Source organism: Ochlerotatus camptorhynchus, unplaced genomic scaffold (genome assembly GCF_037179485.1).
Source record: "Ochlerotatus camptorhynchus isolate MF236.1 unplaced genomic scaffold, CSIRO-AGI_Acam_v1.1 ptg000284l, whole genome shotgun sequence".
Lineage (NCBI taxonomy): Eukaryota > Metazoa > Arthropoda > Insecta > Diptera > Culicidae > Ochlerotatus > Ochlerotatus camptorhynchus.
This window is the reverse complement of record NW_027040773.1, coordinates 4952510-4975496: the sequence shown is the minus strand read 5'-3', so window position 1 is coordinate 4975496 and position 22987 is coordinate 4952510. Positions and strand designations below refer to the sequence as shown.

Sequence of the window (22987 nt, the reverse complement as noted above, 5' to 3'; positions counted from 1 at the left end):
TTAAGGGGTTGGAGGCGAACCGGCCCCAGACCGAAAGCCTCCCTAATAAAGAAAATCTAACCTAGTAGGATATATGTCAAGTTTCTACAATAAAATTAACCAATAATTTAGTCAGAAAATGTTAATGATGATTAACAAAAGAGGAGTTTTGACGCAGCAAGTGGCGAAATTTCCTGAGATGCGACAAAATTGCTCTAATGTTCCTTACCCGAGTAGGTGAGAATAGCAAACCAATAGCAAGTTTTGCTATTAAAAATAGGATATCAGAACATCTCAATTTGTTATTATTTTGATTGAAATAAGAGTTAAAATATCAAAAATAATAACGGAAAGCGTTCGGGAAAAAAACTAAATAATAGCAAATCTTGTTATTGTAATATCAAACTAAGAACAAAAAAAATCAAAAAAGTCCAAAACATATTTAGCTATTATTGAGATATTAAGAACTAATCAATTGCAAAATGTGTTATTAACTAATAAGAACTAATTAAGAATAAATTCAGTTGTTCGGATTGAATAACAAAATAATAGCAGCTTTAGTTATTCTTCTTGAAGAGCTTAATAATAGTATTTTTTTTTCGGAGGAGAATCAGTTTTACTGATAATAATGATAGAGTTCAACAATTCGGCAAGCTTTTTTTATTTGTAATAACAATAACGATAAAATCAACATGAAATAAAAACGTAACTTTCTAAAAAAAAACCGAACAATGGCTGGACAAAACAGATTTGAAGTGTTGTAGTATTTTCTCTAGCGTAACTTGTGTCGTTCCTTTGTTGTCGTACATTTGTACGCTTCTTATGATGTCCTATTGCGTTGGCCCCTGGCGCAACACACACACTTAGTTTTTTCTACCGAGCTCGGCTGTGCAAATCTCGGCAAAAATAGATTTCACTGAGATCTCAGCAAAAGTGACATTTGATTGCTGAGTCTCGGATAATGCTTAGCTGAATCTCAGCAAACGACTGAAATGTTTGCTGAAATCTCAGTAAAACATTTTTTGCCGAGATTTACACAGCCGAGCTCGGTAGAAAAAACTAAGTGTGCAGGATTATTCGCCAGCGCGGTTGCGATGTGCTTATTTATTTGTTGGGACAAATACTGAGCGACCCCTACTATGGGTCCTGCAAAATTCGTCTTCTCTCGTACAGTCGAGCTAGCGATTAATAATAATGATTATAACGTATACAAAGTTGAAAAGATACTATTTACCTTTCATATATTTAACTTTTTCAGGATCCATTTCAACAACAAATTTGAATGTTCTGATTTGGCTCCGGGGCTTTCTTGCTGCGTCCTCTGGGGTTGTTAGAACACCTGCCGGTCACTGTTGCGTTGCCTACGCCTCTAGGAAACAGCGAGAAGAGCAACTCTTTCACGAACAGATAATCACTCTCGTGTGCATCTTGCGATACCCTCAATAGCCAATTTGAGTTGGGGTATCCTGGGATGTCGGAGAATGATAATCCCATAGGTTTCTCGACCAGAGATTCTTGAAGCTTCATGTTTAGATGGCGCAGCTTGCAGTTTTCCTCCCGGAGTTGCTTTATTTCCGCTGACATTATCTCGATTGTCTGACGTAGCTCATTCACCGTTCTTAAATAATCAACATTCGGTTTTGGCACACCAACTTCAGCATATCCCGCAAACAAACTTGTACTACTGTCTGAGTACTCAAGGCTAAAAGCAGAGTTTGCAGAAGTTGTTCCAGCAAATTCTTGGTCTTGAAAATTTTGTGGAGTCCCAGACGTGCAAGGAAAGACATTACTGCCATGATGTGCAGAAGATGGCCCTGCAGATTCTTCGTCAGTAGACTGACCAGTTATCGGGACTCCACACATAGCTGGAACGATAGGACCGGTGCTAGAGGCACTTTTAGCGATTTTTCCCGGGCGTTTATTTTGCGGAGTAACATTTTCCTTTAGCTGTTCCTCTTGAACCTGCAATTTTAAATTTAAGGTTAGAACTAAAAAAGTACGAGAATGACACTACTCACATGTTTAGCAAAAGATGGTCCTGCAGAACATTTGTTAGTGGGCTGGTCAGTTGGGCGAACTCCAGATATAGCTGGAACGACCGGATCGATGATAGTCGCATTTCTTGGAGTCTTTCGTGTGCGTTTCTTTTTCGGTTCAAAATTGTCCTTTAGATGTTCCTCCTGCACCTGTAAATTGAAATTTGAGGTTAGAACTAAAAATGTACGAGAACGACGCTACTCACATGTTTAGCAGAAGATGGTCTTGCAGAACATTTGTCAGTGGGCTGGTCAGTTGGGCAAAGTCCAGAAATAGCTGGAATGACCGGATCGACGATAGTAGGACTTCTTGAAATCTTTCCTGTGCGTTTCTTCTTCGGTGCAATATTTGCATTTAGCTGTTCATCCTGCACCTGCAATTGAAAATTTGGGGTTAGAACCCATAAAAAAAGTACAAACGTTACTCACATGTTTGGCAGATGATCCTGCGGAAGATTCGTCAGTGAATTGGTCAGTTGGGTGAATTCCAGGAATGAATGGAGCGACAGGGTCGTTCGGTAATTTTGACAGCGATCTGTCGAAAATAAATACCTGTCATTAAAAAAAAATAAATAAAAATTTCTGATACATTGAAATGAAAAAATATTCACCTTACGACTAAAAATGGAAAAGAATATTAATATGATGCCAATAGCAAAATAAGATACAATATCATAAATTTTTGTTGAGTTGTTTTTCGACTGTTTTATGACTCAAAATTTTAATATCATGAAAATAACAAATTTTGATGTGATATCATATTTTGTTATTAGATTGTTATTATGTGTTATGGGTAAAAAACATAATAATATCAAGATAAGCTATGATAGTAAAATTTGCAATTGGTTAGTTCTTGGTTTGCTATTCTCATCTACTCGGGTAGACAGTTCCCTAATCCTTACTTCTTGAAAAGTTTCTTCAACTTCTTCCAAGTTCCATAATGGTTTCTTCCAAGTTCTTTCAATTCGACCAAGATATCAGAACATCGATGACCTTATCGAAAAAAAAAGAAAAACAAGAAAAATCTTGAAAATCTTCGCTACGAATTTTCCTAACATTTTTAGCAAAACTAAGTTCTTAAAATTTCCAATCAAACCATGAAGCTCTATGCTGAATTTTCACAACATTCCCTGAGCTACTACAAAATTTTCTGAACTCCTACAAAGTTCTCTAAGTTTTTAGAGTTTTGGCTGAACTACGACGAAGTTCCTTGAACTTAAAAAAAATTCCAGCAATTCTATGAAGTTTTTCAAAAGGTAACAATTATGATGCTTCACAAGTGTTCTTTCAACGATTTTTTAACGAGCCTTAGTTTGAATAATTGTTGTACATAGATCCCGTTAACCTGTCTTAATCTGGTGATTTTAATCAGCCAAAAGCTTATCATTAATATACATGTTAAGCTTTTTATGGTACTAAATAACAATCCTTTTAACCCTTGTTCAGCCTTCTAGTTTTTTTTTTTCAAAAACTTCATGGAAAACGGCTTTATATCTTATTTAATTTATTGGACTAGCTTACCATAATGCTGACTAATTTGATTTAATTATTTATATTGTTATTATAAATCTAAAAATTGCCTATGAATCTTGGGATTCGAACCGGCAGTCGCTGATTTACAAGCATCAATCGTACCAACTGGACAATTTAAGCATATGTGTGGCAAAAGGTATGATCATTAACTTGAAGCACGTCAAATTTAAGAACAATAGCAACTGGAAGAGTATTATACAGAAATGCAGAATTGTAAACAACAAATGGTGACAGTAAAAGATGCCTCTCAATTTAAAAAGCAGTAAACACAATGTGGACACAAGTGCACGTTTATTTTGGTGGTCATTTGCATGCTTTTTTAGTGTCATAATCAGACTGGCATATATAAGACCACGCATAACTCAGGAGTGCATCGTCCGATTTGAGCTGTCTTTTTTTGTTGTTGTTGTGTTCATCTTCGCCCAAGGAACATTTTTACAGCAAGAAAATTTGAAAACGTTAAAGGAAAATTAGAAAAGTCGGAACACTATCTTCTTTTCTTCTTTATATAATACAGAGTGGCATACACAAGCCGCGAATGTCCGATAAAAAAACAATTTAGGGTGGAATCGTGAATGGTCGAAATGGTTTAAAACAAAATTTCAATTTTGGGCGGGACGAAGTTCGCCGGGTCTGCTTGTTTGTGCTATATTTTGTTATGTGGTCTAAAGAGGGTGTGGTGTAGTGAGTATAATATAAAGTGGTGGAATGTTGAAGCACAGGAATACAAATTTTCATACTTCCGACGTCGTCACAGTCCACTTCTACCTGTAGCTATTCCTAAAAAGCTCATCTACCTTTTCTCTACTGCTGGCACTGCTTGAAATTAGAAAGGTAGGCAGTGAATTTTGAAGAACTAAAATGGCGGAAATGAAACGCGTGACACTGACGACATTTAAAATTAATGTGCAGTTGATAACTATTCTTCTTACAAGCTATCACAATATTAATGATTTGAGCTGATTTGTGTAGTAGTGTTAAGCTTAAATAAGTCTTGTTTAGTCTATAGTTCAGCTTGTTTATTGAGGTTGAATTATTGGGATACAATTCGCTGTATGCACTATGAATCAGCTATATATTAAGCCTGGTGTTAATCAGCTTTGTACACCTTAAATAAACCAATAATCAGCTTCTGCTCTTACTATTCAGCTTGAATTGTTACTTGAGTTGTCTTCTACAAAGATCTCAAAATTTCAATGAAGTTTGTTGCACTCAGCTCACAAAGCTCCTCGAACATTTTAGAATTTCATTGATTTTCTGCAATGTTCGCTGAAGTTTAACAAAGTTTCCTGCATTTCTGTGAAATTTCCTAATCTTTTTTAAGTTAAGAAATCTTAAGAAGCTAAGAAGTCTTAAGAAGGTTTTTTTTTCCTTTGGCTGGTTCGTCTCTTTTAAAATTAAAAGGGTTCTCTAAGGGAGACCTCAAATTACAGAGTTGGAGTGGGGTTTCCAGATGGGGATCTCCCGAAAAAACGAAGCGGAAGAGGTGAGGATTCTAGAGGGAGATCCCCAATAATACAGAGTTTGCTACACAGAGTTTTGGATTACAGCGTAAAATATGGTATAATTACTGTTCTGAAAGCTGGCAAGGTTACTCGACATGTTAATAAATCTGTTTTCCATTATCATAATTAAATTTCTGGCATCCTTCTTGTGCGTTTTTATCCTGATCAAAATTCCAATCGTGTTACTGGTTGCTGGCAAAGTTTAAATAATGTGGTTGAGGTGGTTCCAAATCTGGCATTTTAAATGAAACATAGAAGTGCGGCTTCCAAGGAGGTGTCATTTCCCAGGGCATCTTGGATTGCATCAAATATAGGTCCCGGATGCCCTGAAGGCATGGACAGTTGATCACTGTGTTGTCTACCGGGATTGTGACTCCACAAGTGTCACATTTCTTCCAGAAGGTGCGTGCTCTTCATGTTATGTGTGACTCGTGTGTGACCGGAACGCAAACGGGACAGGACACGTTGGTCTCGCCAGTTTGGAACATCTTTCTATATTGTTGTAAGGGGGAAATTAAGCTTGCGGATGTTCTGGAAGCCTAATCACTAGCGCAAGCTTCGCGAAGATTCGATTTAGTCCAGTTTTTATCGTCCAGAACGGAGACGCTTGTTGTAACCATGTTAGCTCTATGGTCGGTGGCAGCGGTGGTGATCTGCTTTGTGGGGCTTACCTTTTTTATCATAGTCACTTTAACACTCTTGGGTTATTCGTGACTTGTCCGGGGGTGAGATTTGAACTCGTGACTTTGGCGTGAGAGGCATGGATTTTAACCACTACGCCGGGGTTGCCCCCGTGTGGGGCTTACTTTTGAATCCCTTGGATCCACGGATGACGTGTTACCGGTGATTTCAACGCTTCAAGAGCACTGTCGGAGTCAGTTAAGATACATGGCGGTTTATCGATAGGTGTGGTGACCGCGTGGGAGACTGTCGCAGCTTCGGACGACAAAATATTAAGAAGTTAAGAAGTTTGTGGAATTTTTAAGAAATGTTCTGAACAGGGTTGCTTCCACTCACTTGCTATAGAAATATGTTTTTCAGAAGTATGAAATCATTTGATGTTATAATGATACTTTGTACTTGTACGTTACAAGAAGAGGTTGAAAAGTATGCGTTTGACTCATAAAACCTGTCAATTTTGTTTTTAGAGCGCCACAATCAGCGATTTTATGATTCGTGAGCGTTCACTCAGAGTGAGCGCTCACGAGTCGTTCAATCGTTGATTGTGCCGCTATGAAAGCAATATTGATAGGTTGTACGTGTCAAACACATAATTTACAACCTCTTCTTGTAACTTACAAGCACTGATTATCACTGTATCATCTAATTATTTCATAATTCTGAAAAACACTGTTTTATATCAAGTGAGTGGAAGCAACCCTGGTTCTGAAGCTAATAGAAAAAGTCTTAAAGACTGGAACGCGCAAAAATTGGTCGACAAAAAATCGTTTCTTTCAGTCAAAATTCATATCACAAAAATCTTCTTATTTTTCTTTTGGTAGTTCAATTCATATATTTAAAGGAAAAAAATTCGTTTATTTTTTTGGTTTTCAAAATCCGAACTGCCGTGCCTTCCACTTAACCCCTTCCATTAAATTTTGCACAGTGGTCTCATCGACCATATTCGCCGCCGAACGCCAGTTAAATAAAAACTGCTGCGTTTTCCATGGATTTATTATTTTTTTTTTTTTTTTGAGATTCCGTTTGACCAAGCGTTGTGGTCTTTGGGTAGCACAACCACGTTGTTCGCATCGTACCACTCGATTGACTTTTTCCCATAGTGGCAGCTCGCCAAGTCCGGCAAGAACAGCACAGGTCTATTATGTTGCTTTAGGAATGGTAGCAGCCGCTTTTCCAGGCATTCCTGGACGTAGATCTCTTGATTGATGGTTCCCGTTGTGATGAAAATGCCGCTTTTTAGACCACACGTGCATATGGCTTGCCAGACGAGATAGTTTTTCGGGAACTTCGATAGTTTGATGGTTTTGAAAATTTCAGCCGCTTTCCCTTTTCCTGATGCGGTATAAACCTCCTGTCCCGGAAGCTGCTTTAAATCCGCCTTCACATAAATTTCGTCGACATGACGACACAGTCGAACTTTGTGAGCAGATTCGTATACAGCTTTCGGGACCGCTGCTTTGCCGACGTGTTTTATTTGTTATCTCGGTTCGCCATCTTCACATTCTTAAACGTCGACAACCTGGCTCGGTTCTTGGCCCGCTGCACAGTAGTATGGGAAACATTGAGCTTGCCAGCGACGTCCCGGATGGAGAGGTTAGGATTCCATATATATGTCACCGCCACCTTCTTCGTCGTCGCTGCCATGTCCGGATTACGATTTCCGCCGCTTCCAGGCTTCCTGGTGGTCGACAGGCGCTCCCTGAACACTTGTCACGGTTGATTTGGCCACATCCAGCAATTTTCCAACATTTATTGGACGTCATTTTGAAAACGGGTTTGCTCGGTGAAAACTCATCATAGCAACCATTGTATATTAACTCAACTTCCAAATGCAGCATTTCAGGTTTTTTATATGCATTTTTAACAAAAGTACACCAATTGAAAGTTGACCAATTTTTGCGCGGTCCAGACTGTATGAAGTTTTATAAAATTAAACAAATGTTCCTTCAAACACTTTTTTTTTCAAAATTTGTATACGTATTTTCCCCGAGTTTTTACAAAGCCCCTACATTTTTCAATATACTCTGAAACCCTACGAAGTTCCTTGAATTTATATGATATTTAAAGAAGTTATTTGATATCTTCTGAGTATATAAAAAGTCACTGAAAAAAAAACAAAACAAATTTAGTTAATGGAAAAACCCTGAACGTTAACGAAATTTTCTGAATATCTGCGAAATGTTCTAAATTTATCTAAAGTTTGTTTATTTCAACAATGTTTCAAGAAGTTCTATAAAGCTCTCTGAACTTCAACAAAGTTTACTGAAGTTCTGCAAAATTCTCTGAAGTTATATGAAGTTCATTGAGCTTCTCAAAGTTAGCTGAACGGACGCGAGCCAGCCTCAAGCTAAAAGCCTCCGTAATAAAGAAAACTTAAACTAAAGTTAGCTGAAATTTTATAAAATTTGTTCCACTTCTAGAAAGTTTCCTGTACTTCTACGCAGTTCAATGAATGTTCACAAAGTTTTCGAAAGTTCTACAATGTTTCTTGACGAGCTATGAAGCTCTTCAGCAATTGTACACCGTTGCTTTTACTTTCAAAAAGTTCTCCGAAGTTCTCAGCAATAAAATAAATTTTCACGAATTGCTTTTGATAAGGCTTGAAAGCCTCTGTTTTATAAATCTGAACGATTGAGTGTAAGCACTTTTCCCGCCCGCAAATTTTAAAAACAGTGGTGTCGACATGTGAAGGAATCTCGTCAATATTGTTGAAGATTTTACTTCATGGACTAATAAGGATTTTCAGGACATTGTTCAAGACTTTATTGAGTCTGTAGAACTTCAAGATCTTAGCTCCAGAATGATTTGGAAAGCATCAAATATCTTATTGATACCATTCCATGATGTACATATTATCAAGAGCTTGAGCTTCATGGATTAATAATTGTTTGTAGGACATTGTCATGGCCAGCCGATGACGCATGTATCGAAGCGAGTATCCTGCCCTTCCGCCATCGTATAACCGCAGGAATTGCTACGAAAGCCGCTGCCTTTACAGCAATGAACTCCGGAAATGACAGGATCTTTCTCCTCGATGAGGGAAACAGACTCCTCCGCATGACTGCCAATTCGGAGCTCCCCCCGGTGGCCAAGGTCCACTGGTACGAAGCAAAAGTTGGCGCATACCTCCTCCAACAATTGAGAGTCGGACAAAGAGCAGATCAGATAAATCTGCAGCGCTGAGGAGAACAGTAGCCGAACTGCTTGGTTCGGACTACCCAACCCATACCCACATATACACGGACGGATCACTTTACCGAGCCGGGGTCAGAAGTGGAGTAGCCGGAATTTCAGCACCGATGAGTAGCAGCCTACCGCCACAATGCTCGGTTTTCTCCGCCGAAGCTGCGGCCATCTTTGTTGCCGTTACAACGCCCTCGGACCGGCCCATACTGGTGCTATCCTATTCGTACTTCATGATACAAGCCCTTACAACTGAGACCCCGACTCACCCCTGGATACATGGTATCGTGGAGGTCACACCCCCGAGCACGGTGTTCACCTGGATCCCTGGGCATTGCGGTATCCCAGGATATAGCGAAGCCGACAGCCTGGTAGGGTCTGGACCAGCTGGCCCCCGTTATACCGACGAAGTGCCACTACAGAACATACAGTGATGGATAGTCAGCAAAATGTGGGAAGCCTGGGAAGCAGAGTGGTGCCAATCCCAATCACTCTTCATCCAAAGAATTAAAGGAACGACGAGCAACAGGACGGATATGTCGAAACTACGGGACCAGAAGGTGGTTTCTCGTCTTAGGACAGGCCATACAAGGATCTCACATAGTTTTGGCGGGACGCAGTTCCACAAAATGTGCTACGTTTGCGGAACCACTGCATTGGTGGAACACATCCTATGCCTGTGTCCGCAATATCAACATATACGGGAGCAGTACGCACTTCCCAACAGCATTAGAAACATACTGGGCGACGAACCTTCCAGTTTTTTTTTTCCTTTGGTTTGTTTTTTCCGTCGATCTTGTTTTCCGTGCTGAGCACCAATGCTACCGACGTGATAGGAAGGCAGCTCCCACACCTGGACCCTACCTATCGACCCATCAACTCATGAACCGGGGACCAACGGCTTTACTTCCCATCCGAAGGAAGGCGTGATCAGAGATGTTATGCCTCAGAACATCCCGGCGGCGCCGACTGGGATTGAACTCAGGCCTGCTGGGGTGAGAGGTAATCACGCTTACCACTACACCACCGGCGCCGTTTCCCTTCTTAAAGTTGTCCTTGCTCGCTTTCTACTCTCTATATGCAATTTTCACATTGCCGTAGTCTAACGGAACTATTAATTATATACTTTCATCTCCTCATCTGTCGTATAAAAATTATGACTTTAGTTGTTTGAAATTAGCATCATCAACTATGTAAATCGTAATGTAAGTAATACGTGTAATGTAAGTAATACTAAACATATAGTCAAAGTACAAATGTTCATCCTCCAACGTCGTCACAGTCCACTTCTACCTGTAGCTATTCCTAAAAAGCTCATCTTCCTTGTCTCTACTGCTGGCACTGCTTGAAATTAGAAAGGTAGGCAGTGAATTTTGAAGAATTCAAATGCCGGAAATGAAACGCATGACACTGACGACATTTAAAATTATTGTCCAATTGATAACTATTCTTGTACACAGCAAAAACATTTTTTTTTTCTAAATATCATATCAAAGTGGATGCACTTCAATCATGTCGAAAATATGGTGTAATATTACTTGCCAAAAGGGACAAAATTGTCATTAATACAGTGCATGAACTGACATTACGCTGCTTTTACTGCATTTGATACTTGTTGTGGCCTTAAAAATTACATGAGATTTTCGACATGATTGAAGTGCATCCTCTTGGATGTAATACTAAAATTTATTTTTTGCTATGTAACAGGCTATCAATGATATGAGCCGATTTGTGTAGTAGTTTTAAGCTTAAATAAGTCTTGTTCATTCTTTAGTTCAGCTAGTTTATAGAGGTTGAATTATGGTGATACAATTCGTTTTATGCACTACTAATCAACTATATATTCAGCTTTGCACACCTTAAATCAACCAATAATCAGCCTCTGCTGCACTTAGCTCACAAAGCTTTCAGAACTTTTTAAAATTTCGTTGATTTTCTGCAATGTTCGCTGAAGTTTAACAAAGCTTCCTAAATTTCTGCACGATTCCCTAATATTTTTTTAAGTTAATAAGCCTTAAGAAGCTAAGAAGTCTTAAGAAGTTTTTTTTTTCGTTGGCTGGTTCGTCCCTTTTAAACTTAAAAGGATTTTCCAAGGGAGACCCTAAATTACAGAGTTAGAGTGGGGTTTCCAGATGGGGATCTCCCGAAAAAATGGAGTGGAAGGGGTGAGGATTCCAGAGGGAGATCCCCAATAATACAGAGTTTGCGTCACAGAGTTTTGGAATGCAGCGTTAAATACACAGCAAAAAATAAATTTTAATATTACATCCAAGAGGATGCACTTCAGTCATGTTGAAAATCTCATGTAATTTTTATGGCAACACAAATAAACAAATGCAGCAAAAGCAACGTGATGTCAGTTCTTACACTGTATTTATGATAATTTTGCCTTTTTTCGCAAGTAATATATATTTTCGACACGATTGAAGTGCATCCACTTTGATGTGATATTAAAATTATTTTTTTGCTGTGTATGATATAATTACTGTTCTGAAAGTTGGCAAGGTTTCTCAATATGTTATTAACATATAGGGTTAACTACCCCATGTCCGGCCTGTTAAGCACAACTCGTACTTAGTCTTTCTTAATCTAGCGCAGTTTAGCATCAAACGGAATGTTCATTTGTTGAAGATGCTTCCAAATTTATTTACCTTTCCGTATGTACCGTAAGATTTGATAAAGAGAAACCAATCGTTGAGATATTGTCAAAAGTCTAATATTGCTTCTTGACGCCAAACTCGGCCCACGGATTCTAAACTCGCCCTAACGCATTGAAACGCCATTAAAACGCTAATGAATTCACTTCGGCCTATCGAATGAAGATAAAAATTGATTCGGTTGGGGCGCTTCTTTTGTTTTTGGGAATAATGGGTGCAAACCTTCATATCACGCGTTCTCATTGACTTCGTTCCGTAGCTTATTAACTAAAGTATCATACCAAACGCAGTTAGGCCTAAAATGGGTGATTAGGCCGAAGTAGTTCTCTACCCTATGTTTTCCATTTTCATAATTCAATTTCTAATGTCCTTCTTGTGCTATTTTATCCTGAACGAAATTCCAAACGTGTTACTGGTTGCTGTCAAAGTTTAAATAATGTGGTTAAAGTGGTTCAAATCTGGCGTTTTAAATGAAACATAGAAGTGCGGCTTCCATGGAGGGATCGTTTCCAAGGACGTCCTGGATACTAGATGGCATCCCATATAGGTCCCGGATGCCCTGAAAGCAGGGACAGTTGATCACTGTGTGGTCGACCGTGATTGTGACTCCAAAAGCGTCACATTTCTTTCAGAAGGTGTGTGCTCTTCCCATGTTATGTGTGACTCGTGTGTGACCGGAACGCAAACGCAAAAGAACACGTTGATCTCGCCAGTTTGGAACATCTTTCTATATTGTTGTAAGGGGAAAATTAAGCTTGCGGATGTTCTGGAAGCCTAATCACTAGCGCAAGCTTCGCGAAGTTGCAATTGATGCAAGCTTCCAGGAATCCGGAAAAACGCCATCCAGGAGTGAACTATTGAAGATAGACATAACGGGCGAGGCCAACGATGCTGCACAATTCTTGATGAAAGACGATGGATGCATCCACCGAGCAAAAGGGCTTTCAAAATAGCGTCATGGCTGCTGCTGCGAAGGAGTTTGATCGAAAACGCTTAGGAAGAAATCAGCGAAAAGGTTTGCAGAAGTGGCATCGGTGCAGGAGCTTCGATTACAGTAGGTAACGTCTGCCGGAATACCAGCTGATCATTTGCGAGCGTTTACGAAAGACCAGAACTATGATGGGTTTTCTTTGAAGTCACGCTGTAGGTTATCGATATACTTACGAAAGCGAACTTCATGCAAAATGTTGTACTCGGCTTCTGCAAGCTGCGCACCATGCTTGTTTTCAGCAGTCCTGGAGCGAAAGTAACGTTTGCGGGCCTTACGCAGATGGTTACGCAAATTACGCAATTGCGGATTCCACCATGGTTGTTGGAAATGCATAGAAGGTCTACGAGCCTTTACCGGAACAGTATCGTGGATTACTTGATACATATTCATAAAATACGAACACGGTGGCATCAATGATATGTAAGTTCAGTAATTGCACCCAATCCAACGCTGAGATCCTCGCATTAATAGCATCGAAATCACACCGTGCGGAATTGTACACTCTGCGTGCTGCTGGATACGATGACAGTAAGGACTCGATTACAGCAAGTTCCTGTTCAGATGAAGCATTTCAAGGTAAGAATTTTTGGGGATCCTCATCGAAGTCCCAAGCCTAGATTCAGCAGGTTGTAATCACCAATAACTATTGCCGTATCATGAGGGCTATCCATTTCAAGAAAAGTGATTGATGTGGTAGTATAACTTGCACGACAATTTGTTCGAGATTATCGCAATCAACCAGAAGCATGGCTTTACAATTGGGGCCTCCCTTAGCTCAGTCGGTAAAGGCGCAGCTACAAAGCAAGACCATGCTGGAGGTGGCTGGGTTCGATTCCCGGTTCGGTCTAGGAATTTTTCGGGTTGGAAAATTACTCGACTTCCCTGGGCATAGAAGTATGATTGGACTTGCCACACAATCATATCAATGCAAAAATGGTACAGGCATCGAAAGCTCTCAATTAATAACTGTGGAAGTGCATCTAGAACACTAAGTTGAGAGCACGCAATAAGCTAATATGCGATATGCAATAAGCTTGAAATGCGAAGAAGAAGAAAGAAGAATGGCTTTACAATTCAGCACGGATTTCACGGCAATTAAGACACCACCACCACGTCGTAGTACCATGGTGCGGGAATTCCAGTCTCAGCAGTAGATAGTGTAGTTTATTGACAGTTCAGCATTCGCGATGTCAGTATGAAGCCACGTTTCTGTGAAAACCACGAAGCCAAAATCACAAGAAATCATCGATTGGAGCAGAGCATTCGTTTTAAAGACTGTACTCGAAATAAAAAGCAACAGACAAAAATGATCACCAAAAATTAATTTTGAGTCGGATAATTTTGAAACGCTTAGCGAATAAATAAACACATATAAGCTATGTTTTTGCAAAGTTGGTTTATTCAAACTTCTCTCCTAGGCTAAATGCCCACACCTTGGACTTAACGCTACCCATCAAATCCTGTGCAACACTTGTGCCATCTTTCTTACACACTTTTATCCACTCTTTTACCCCTATTCTGCATTTCGTTCAAAACGAAATTCTCATACAAAAACATAATTTTTTGTATAGGAATTTCGTTTCTAACGAAATACAGAATATGGGTGTTTATTCAAATCCTTGTCGTTTTTAAAGGCCTTTCCTGTTTTCCGGAGCTTGCCTTTCATAATCGCCCAGAATTTTTCTATTGGGCGAAGCTCCGGAGAGATTAGCTGATTTGCCTCCTTCGGCACAAAAACAACAACGTTGGCTTCGTTTCGCTCCATCACCGGTTTCGCTTAATGGCACGATGTCAGATCCAGCCATAACAGAGAGTCACCTTCGTAGGACCGGAGGAAGAACAGCAGGCGCTGCTGGAGGAACTCTTCTTTATAAATTTGGCCGTTATGGTGTCAGTCGTTATGTACGGCTTGCTGAATTTTTCGCACCCACAGATTGCCTGCCACACTAAGTACTTCTTGGCAAATTTGTCGACCTTCTTCTTCCGGAACTTCTCCGGAACATCCAGGCGGGACTTGCCGACAAAAAACTCCAGGTCGGGGATCTTCTTGGCGTTCGCTTTAATGTACGTCTCGTCGTCCATTACGATGCATTTCGGCTGCACCAACCACTCGCGGTACAGCTTACTGGTGCGGGATTTGGCCACCGTATTCTGTTTATCAGTTCGGTTATGCGCTTTCCTTACCTTGAAGATATGAAGTCCGGCCCGCTTCATTGTCTGCTGGACGGTTCAGACGGAAGATTTGACCTTCCCGAATCGAAAGGTTCGGATTTGGCTTGAAGTAATCCCTGACCTTCCTTGCGTTCACGGGGTCGGTCGTCTTCGCTTTTCTTCCGCTGCCAGCTCACCAATGGGTCGTCTGGGTTTCTTTGAACGATTTTATCATACGGGACACGGTCGAATTGTCGATTTCAAACTGGCCTGGATTTTCCACGACCGCTCCCATAATTTTGCTGTCGAAGCACTTCTTGCTTGAAAGCCATCCCAAACAACCAGAAGTCGTATAACAATGTGAAGAAAGTATCGTAAATTACTACAGTTTAAGTCAAAATCGCATGTAAGAATGGCATGCATCTCATTATGTTTAAGTTAAATCGTATAGAATGCAATTTTCCGACCTATATGCGATGACTCATTTTTCCGTCGTACTGTATCACAAATTAAATAGGATTACATCCGTAAAACTTTTCAAAGTGAATTTTTTATGACAGATTAAATCATATCATAATTAAATTAAAATTTGCACGTATATGGCCTCCATTTTTGTACGTATAAGCCATTTCTATGCATTCTATACGATTTTTTTGTTTGTATATACATGTTTGTATATCACGAAAACAACTTTGAATATACGTGCATTCTGTTTGTCTGGGATCTCGATAACCACTTGACAGATTGTGAAGAGATTTTGCTCATGTAAACATTACACTTTTAACTAGATTTTCTCAAAATTTCATCAATTTTTACCCATGCAATGAAAACAAATGAAAGTGTTGCATTTTTTCGAGTGCAATCTTTAGTCCTCAAACCATGGACGTTTTGATAGCAGACGGCTAAATGAGCCCGAGTGTTGACGAGAGCAGTACAAGAGGTAGGGGAAAAGTTGGCTTCGGCAATACCTTAACCTATTATCGTCAGGGGGCTACAAATGGTGAGTCGACAAACTGGAAGGAGTGTTGTCCCAACAGCTCTGGTCCTCACAAGTTCCTACCTCACGCTTCCACGGGTCAGCCGATGACAAAGACCGCCAGCAAAAGATGCTGGTAGCGTAGCCTGGGCAATGTCACCACGATAAAAACATGGATCCGGATCGTGGTGATAGCAAAGTGAGGAGGTGCGACCCTCGAGCGTCTGTTCACCATGGAGGTGCGGCTCAAACAGCGTCTGTCTCGGAGCGAGCGGCTGAATAAGAAATGCTGTATCACGTCAGCTACACCTAAGGTGGCAGCCCCACCAACATGATGTAGGTATCGCGACCCCGGTAAGGTAGCATACTGAAACCCCCAACATTACTCAGAAAAACGAAGAAAGAGAAAACAACGAACGGAATTTTCGGCAACCGACCCGGCAACGAAATAAGGACAATGAATGGAAACTCGGTACTTGGAATGTCAGAACCTTAAATGAACCTGGACGAGCGGGCCTTTTGGCTCGTGAACTGCAAAAAGTGAATGTGAGCGTAGCTGCTATTCAGGAAGTACGGTGGCCTAGATCCGGAGAACGTGAATTCCGGGCGGTGGATCCCATCGCCAACACTTCCTTCAAGTATCATATCTATCACAGCGTTGGCGATAGGGCAGAACATGGAGTAGGGTTCATAGTGATCGGGAAGCAGATGAAGCGTGTTATGCGGTGGAGACCGGTAAGCGACCGCATCTGTGTATTAAGGATTCGGGGCAAATTCTTCAACTACAGCCTGATCAACATCTATGCGCCAACCAACGATAAATCCGATGACGTGAAGGACGCGTTTTATGACAGTCTCGATAAAACTTATGATGAGTGCCCAAAACACGACGTGAAGATTGTAATCGGAGATGCAAATGCGCAGGTCGGGAGGGAAGATTTCTTTCGTCCAATCATTGGTACAGAGAGCCTACATACAGTAACCAATGATAACGGCCTGAAACTGATAAACTTCGACGCTGCTAGAGGTATGGCCATCAGTAGCACCTACTTTGCACGCAAGAATATCCGAAAGCACACCTGGAGACACCCAAATGGCGAAACTTGCACCCAGATCGATCACATGTTGGTGGATGGCCGGCACTTCTCAGATGTCATTGATGTAAGGACTTTTAGGGGGCCTAACATTGACTCAGATCATTATCTTGTTGTCTGCAAAATTCGGGCGCGTCTATCGACCGTTACGAATTCAACGAACCGGAGATCGATGCGTTTCAATATCCATCGCTTGTCAGTAGAAGGTGTTGCTGCAGAGTACCGCCAGAAGCTTGATGAGCGGATTAGCGAAATCAACGTGAACGAGGACCTCAACAATCTGTGGAACACAATCCACGGAGCGGTGAACACAACAGCACAAGAAGTGATAGGTGCAGCTCAAAGACGACCACGTAATGGCTGGTTTGATGAGGAGTGCCAGAGGTTGACGGATGAGAAGAACGTTGCCAGAAGCCGGATGTTAGTGTCTGGTACCCGGCTGAACAGAGAGCGGTACAAGGTAGCAAGGGCAGCTGAGAAACGAACCCACCGCAGAAAGAAAAGGCAATACGAAGAACGCGTGATTGCTGAGGCGCAAGAAAGTATGGAACAGAACGATATGCGAAGGTTCTACGCGACTGTCAATGGTGTGCGGAGTAAAACAGCGCCATCTCCCGCCATGTGCAATGACCTTGAGGGGAATTTGCTGACAGATAAAACAATGGTGGCTGTCAGGTGGAAAGAACATTTTGAGACATTGTTGAATGGAGAGAGTGAGGGAGTATCGAGGAACAGAGTAAACATCGCAGACGACGATCAAGCTGTGGAGCCTCCAACGCTAGACGAGGTTAAAAAGGCAATACGTGAGCTGAAAAACAATAAGGCTGCTGGGAAGGACGAGCTCCCGGCCGAACTTTTCAAACACGGAAGTGAGCAGCTGCATCAAGCAATCCACCGTATTCTAACGAAGATATGGGAGGACGAAGAACTGCCTGCTAGCTGGTTGGATGGCCTCATTTGCCCATTATTCAAAAAAGGGCACAGACTCGAGTGCGCCAATTATCGAGGAATAACTCTTCTGAATTCGGCGTACAAAATACTGTCACGCGTTCTGTTTAACAGATTGAGACCGCTTGAGGAGTCCTTCGTCGGTGAATACCAGGCTGGTTTTCGTGAGGGCCGATCAACGACGGATCAAATGTTTACCCTGCGTCAAATCCTTGATAAATTCCGGGAGTACAACTTGCAGACTCACCATCTGTTTATTGATTTCAAAGCAGCATACGATTCAGTGAAGAGAAATGAGCTTTGGCAGATTATGCTAGAACATGGTTTTCCGGCGAAACTAATTAGACTGATTCGCGCAACGCTAGATGGATCGAAATCAAGTGTAAGGGTTGCAGATGAGATTTCGACCTCGTTCGTGACCTTAGATGGATTGAAGCAGGGTGATGCACTTTCAAACTTACTGTTTGGAGCGATTAGGAGAGCTGGTGTGCAGAGGAACGGTACCATCATCACACGATCGTACATGCTCCTTGCCTTTGCGGACGACATCGATATCATCGGAATTGACCGTAGAGCAGTGGAAGAGGCGTTTGTGCCTTTTAAGAGGGAGACGGCGAGGATTGGGCTCACGATAAGTTCTACCAAAACGAAGTACATGGTAGCCGGTAGACAGCGTGGGAGCAATAGTGGTGTTGGTAGTGTAGTGTTGTTAGATGGTGAACAATTTGAGGTAGTGGAAGAATTTGTGTATCTTGGAACACTAGTGACATGCGATAATGATGTTACCCGCGAGGTGAAGAGACGTATTGCAGCTGCAAACAGGGCCTTTTACGGATTACGTAGCCAGTTGAAGTCCCGTAGCCTGCAAACGAAAACGAAATTCGCTCTGTATAAGACGCTGATACTTCCGGTAGCCCTCTACGGCCACGAATCGTGGACGTTAAAAGAGTCTGACCGGAGAGCATTTGGTGTCTTCGAGCGTAAGGTGCTGCGAACAATACTCGGCGGTAAACAGGAGAATGGCATCTGGCGGCGTCGCATGAATCACGAGTTGTACCAAGTGTATAACGGTACGGATATAGTGAAGCTTATAAAACACGGCAGACTACGGTGGGCTGGGCATGTAGTGCGGATGCCGGAAGAACGACAAGCAAATATTATATTCAGCAGAGAACCCGGTAGAGGTCGTCGACTCCGGGGTAGACCTCGGACACGTTGGCTATTTGCAGTTGAGGAGGACATCAGGTCGCTAAACGTTCATGGCGACTGGAAGCGATTGGCTCAGGACCGAGTCCAATGGAGAAGAGTACTTCGTTCGGCGTAGAATCAACCTGGCGATTCGTAGCCCATCAAGACGAAGAAGATTGCCGAAGCCAACTTTTCCTCTATTTGTTATGGCTGACTCTAATTGCTGTTCGACGGACCAGGATTTGCGTCCAGCACCGACTTCCAAAAATGCCGGGTTCTTGTATCATCCTCAATAAGCATAGCATAGCATATGCGATTGCACAAATCGTAGGTGGATATATAATGATCAGCTCATATATTCCGCAAAAACATAATATGTTGTCGCAAAAAGGATACTTGGGATTAATATCCTTTTCCCATACCATGCAATCTGCAAAACAAACCTCGCATTGTATACCTGGCTACGTCCTTACAATCGCAGGGGAAAGGTAGGAATGTTAGTATCATCCTCAATAAACTCCTGAAATTCGATTTCTTGTGGCCAAGATAAAGGAGCCATAGCTTCCAACTTCGATTCGAGGCTTACTTCCACCTTGTATGATACGAAAGACAGTGTCGACAGTAGCCGGCCTCTTGGTATCAGCAATTTCACAACAACTTCATCCACATTCAAAGATTCCTTGGCGAGTTTCTCGATGTCTGACTGTGAAACATCGGGTGATATTTTAGTTAAGTACACCCAGAACTTGTCTGCCGGTTTATCTACAGGGACTGATGAGATGAAACGTTGGCCACCTTCGGACCGATGCCACGTAGAATTTTGGCTGGTTGATCAGATGAAGCGTGTTTTTTTCGTCATCATGGTTTCTTTTTAGCGTGTTGGATTTATCAAACTTGAAAATCCAAAGAAGAGGAGATAGTAGCACTGGAGAAAGCTTGTTAACCCCTCCTTGGATCTCCTGTCTAATCTCGGCAATAAGTCTGGCCTTTATATCATTCTTCATTTCTTCAATTATTTTTACATCCGGGATCTAAATTATAACAACCGTTGCAACAAATCTGAGGATCAAAATAGCAAAAGAAGTTATAATCTTGATATTGCCTTCTGATCGGGTTAACTTTCCAAAATAACCCAAAAATGAGAGCAGGTGAAATATTCCAGCTGGGACGAAACATCTGTAACAAAATAAAGAATTGCTCTTCTCAAAGCCTGTAGGCGAATGGTCCTATTCTTTCTGTTTCCAATGCAACATTGTAAAAGGTGAAATGAAAGAATAACATTTTTAAATTTGATTCAACATGCGCATCAATTTGATGCACACAATTCTTCCGAAGTAACCGGCTGTTCTAAACGTTGGTCCTGCACTTTTACGCAAAGAAAACAATGGTAAAAAATCGTCCTCCCTTCCAGCATTTCCTATTACATTTATCAAAATATTACAACGTTCTGTATCTAGAGCAACAGAAGCAAAAGGCGGCAGCAATCTGAGTAATGGATGGTGACTTGATAGCTTTGTTCCCAGTCAAACTGCAGCATTGCTTGGAGGTCTATTTTCAAATCAGTGAGAGTTTCAGCCTCCGGTGACTGGAAGAATCTGGAACCGTTTTCGTTTTGTTTGTTAACTGAACCAATTTGATTAGGTGCAGTTTTTTTTAATGGAAAAGTTGGCTTTAGACGTTTATTTTGTTAGCACTGTGAACTGTTTTTTTTTTAAATGACAAATTCCAAAATATTCTGCATGCACATAAGTTAGGTCCTACGATGTTTTCATTGAGGATGATTACATAATTCATTCTGAAGCACGTTCCTCTCTCTCTCATCAATGGGCAACGATCATACTGCCTTTGGATCCGATGTCGTTGGACTAGTAGGTATTAAAATCATTAGCACCCAATCCGAGTTTCCCAATCCGAGAGGCAGTGGCCGAGAGAGAAACTCATCTACTTTTCCCAAATTAACCTCGAAGTGACACCCAAGCCTCCTTCTTCCCAAATGTTGCCATCCGTTCTCAGTCTGCTTCCATCCCGCACTCTGGAGGAACCCGCATCGGAACCGGAGTGGAATAGTCCATTTTATCTTATCGCACTTAATTTTTATTGGCCATTAAAAGTTCCGTTTCTCAATTTATACGTGTCACGTTCATTGGCGATAATGACAAGCGATTAAATATGTATTTTTGAAAAATAATTTGTCATTTTCCACACCGGGAGGGAAATTTGTCTGGTCTTTCTGGTGGGAGGTATGGCGAATGTGTGCACGTGGAATAAATTGTGAAACATTCACGTGCGGCATCGTCTGTGCGTTTCGGATAGGTTCGGTTTCATCGGTTGATAAAATTAAATGCGCTGGAAAAACAGGCCAAAAGAGAATGCCGTGTCCTCTGTTTGCGTACCTACCGAATAGCGGCGTCGAGAGGTGGAGTCATTTTTGGCGATGGAAAGTTATAAACTGAACATGAATACAAGAGACAAGTTGTTTCCGTTGTGGTTTATTATACCTGTTTTGGAATTTAACCCAGCTCTGAATTAAGTAAAAAAGGATATATTCTTTAGTGGGAGCGACACTGCTGAAGACATTCCAGTCACATTGTAGTCAAACTACGTATCTCGAGAAAATAGAGCGTTATTAAAAAAAAAAAACTGATTGCTTAATTTTCATAAACTCGCTGGTAGAAGGTCGTCCCAAAACTGCTCGAAAATATAATAAATTAGATGGTTTTCAAAATTGTATTACCTGTAAACGCCAATTGCATTTGTTAATATTTTTCTGCGCAACGAATAGCATTTTGTCGAAGAAAATTTTGAATTATCACCATTAACATTAGCCTAAGAAAGGAAAGAAGGCGTACATGAATTCCAGGATAGACCTCCAAAAGTTCTTGGAACAGGTTCCGGAAACTTCGGAAGAAGGGACCAATCTTTGATTTCAACAAAACCAGACGTGCAGTTTATCAAAATTTCCAGAAATTGATGAACATGCCATTAGACTAGGCTGTCAATGACCACCCAATGTCCCTTGAACAGGTTCTGGAAGCCCTGGGGGAAGTGACCAACCTCTAATTTCAACAAAAACTAGTCATGCGGCGTATTTTTTTTTAAAGAATCATATGGACATGTCATCAGAGACCATGCCTATTGACAAGAGTGACAAAGGCCATTCAATTTCCCTATAACCGATTCCTAAAGCCCCGGAGAAAGTGGCCATCCTCTAACTTAATCAAAATCTAGTCATGCGACATATCAAAATTTTCAGAATTCTATAGACATGTAATTATAGACCATGCTAATTGACAAGAGTGACAATCAGCACTCAATGTTCCTGGAACAGGTTTCGGAAGCCCTAGGGGATGTGACCAAACTCTAATTTCAACAAAAACTAGTCACTATTAAAATTTTCAGAATTCAATGGACATGTCATCAGAGATCATGCTAATTGACAAAAGAGACAATGACCTCCCAATGTCCCTAAAACAGGGTCCGGATGTCCTGAAGGATACGGCCAATCTATGATTTCAAGAAAACTAGGCTTACATCATTTCAAAATTTTCAGAATTTGATGGACTGATACCATGTCAATTAACTGGATTTATAATGGCCACCCAATGTCCCTGGAACAGATTCCAGAAGCACTCTTTCCTTGATTTCCTGCTTGAGTTATGCGTCCTGTATTATCTCGTAGATGTTGGTATTCAGAATATGTTCTAACTGCTTCATTCAGTCCACCGAGCATATCCTGTGTGGCTGTCCTAATGGCCGGCTTTCCCATGATAATTTTATTTCTGGATCTCTCTTGAACGGTTTCTTGATAGAGTTGGAAGGCTAACTCACCTAGAGGATTATATATTTGTTACATATCTTCTTACATTAAAACTTAAATGGAACTCACTCAAACATTTTCGTCGACTCTTTATGATGGCTTCTTCATCTTAGTGTTATTTTCAAAATTATTTTAGGAATGACGTCAATTCTGCTGTATCAACTTTGTTAATCCTTGTCGGGTATTTTCATCACTGCGACCATTTTTCTGATCTATTGTTATATGTTCCCCATTTTTTTTAAAGCTAT

The 22987-nt window shown here is 41.1% G+C and overlaps 1 protein-coding gene across 1 annotated transcript in view; it reads left to right on the top strand.

The window, feature by feature from the left end:
• LOC135706560 (lachesin-like) overlaps positions 1-22987 on the top strand; it is a 269244-nt gene that overhangs the window by 2054 nt on the left and 244203 nt on the right. The window lies entirely within an intron of this gene.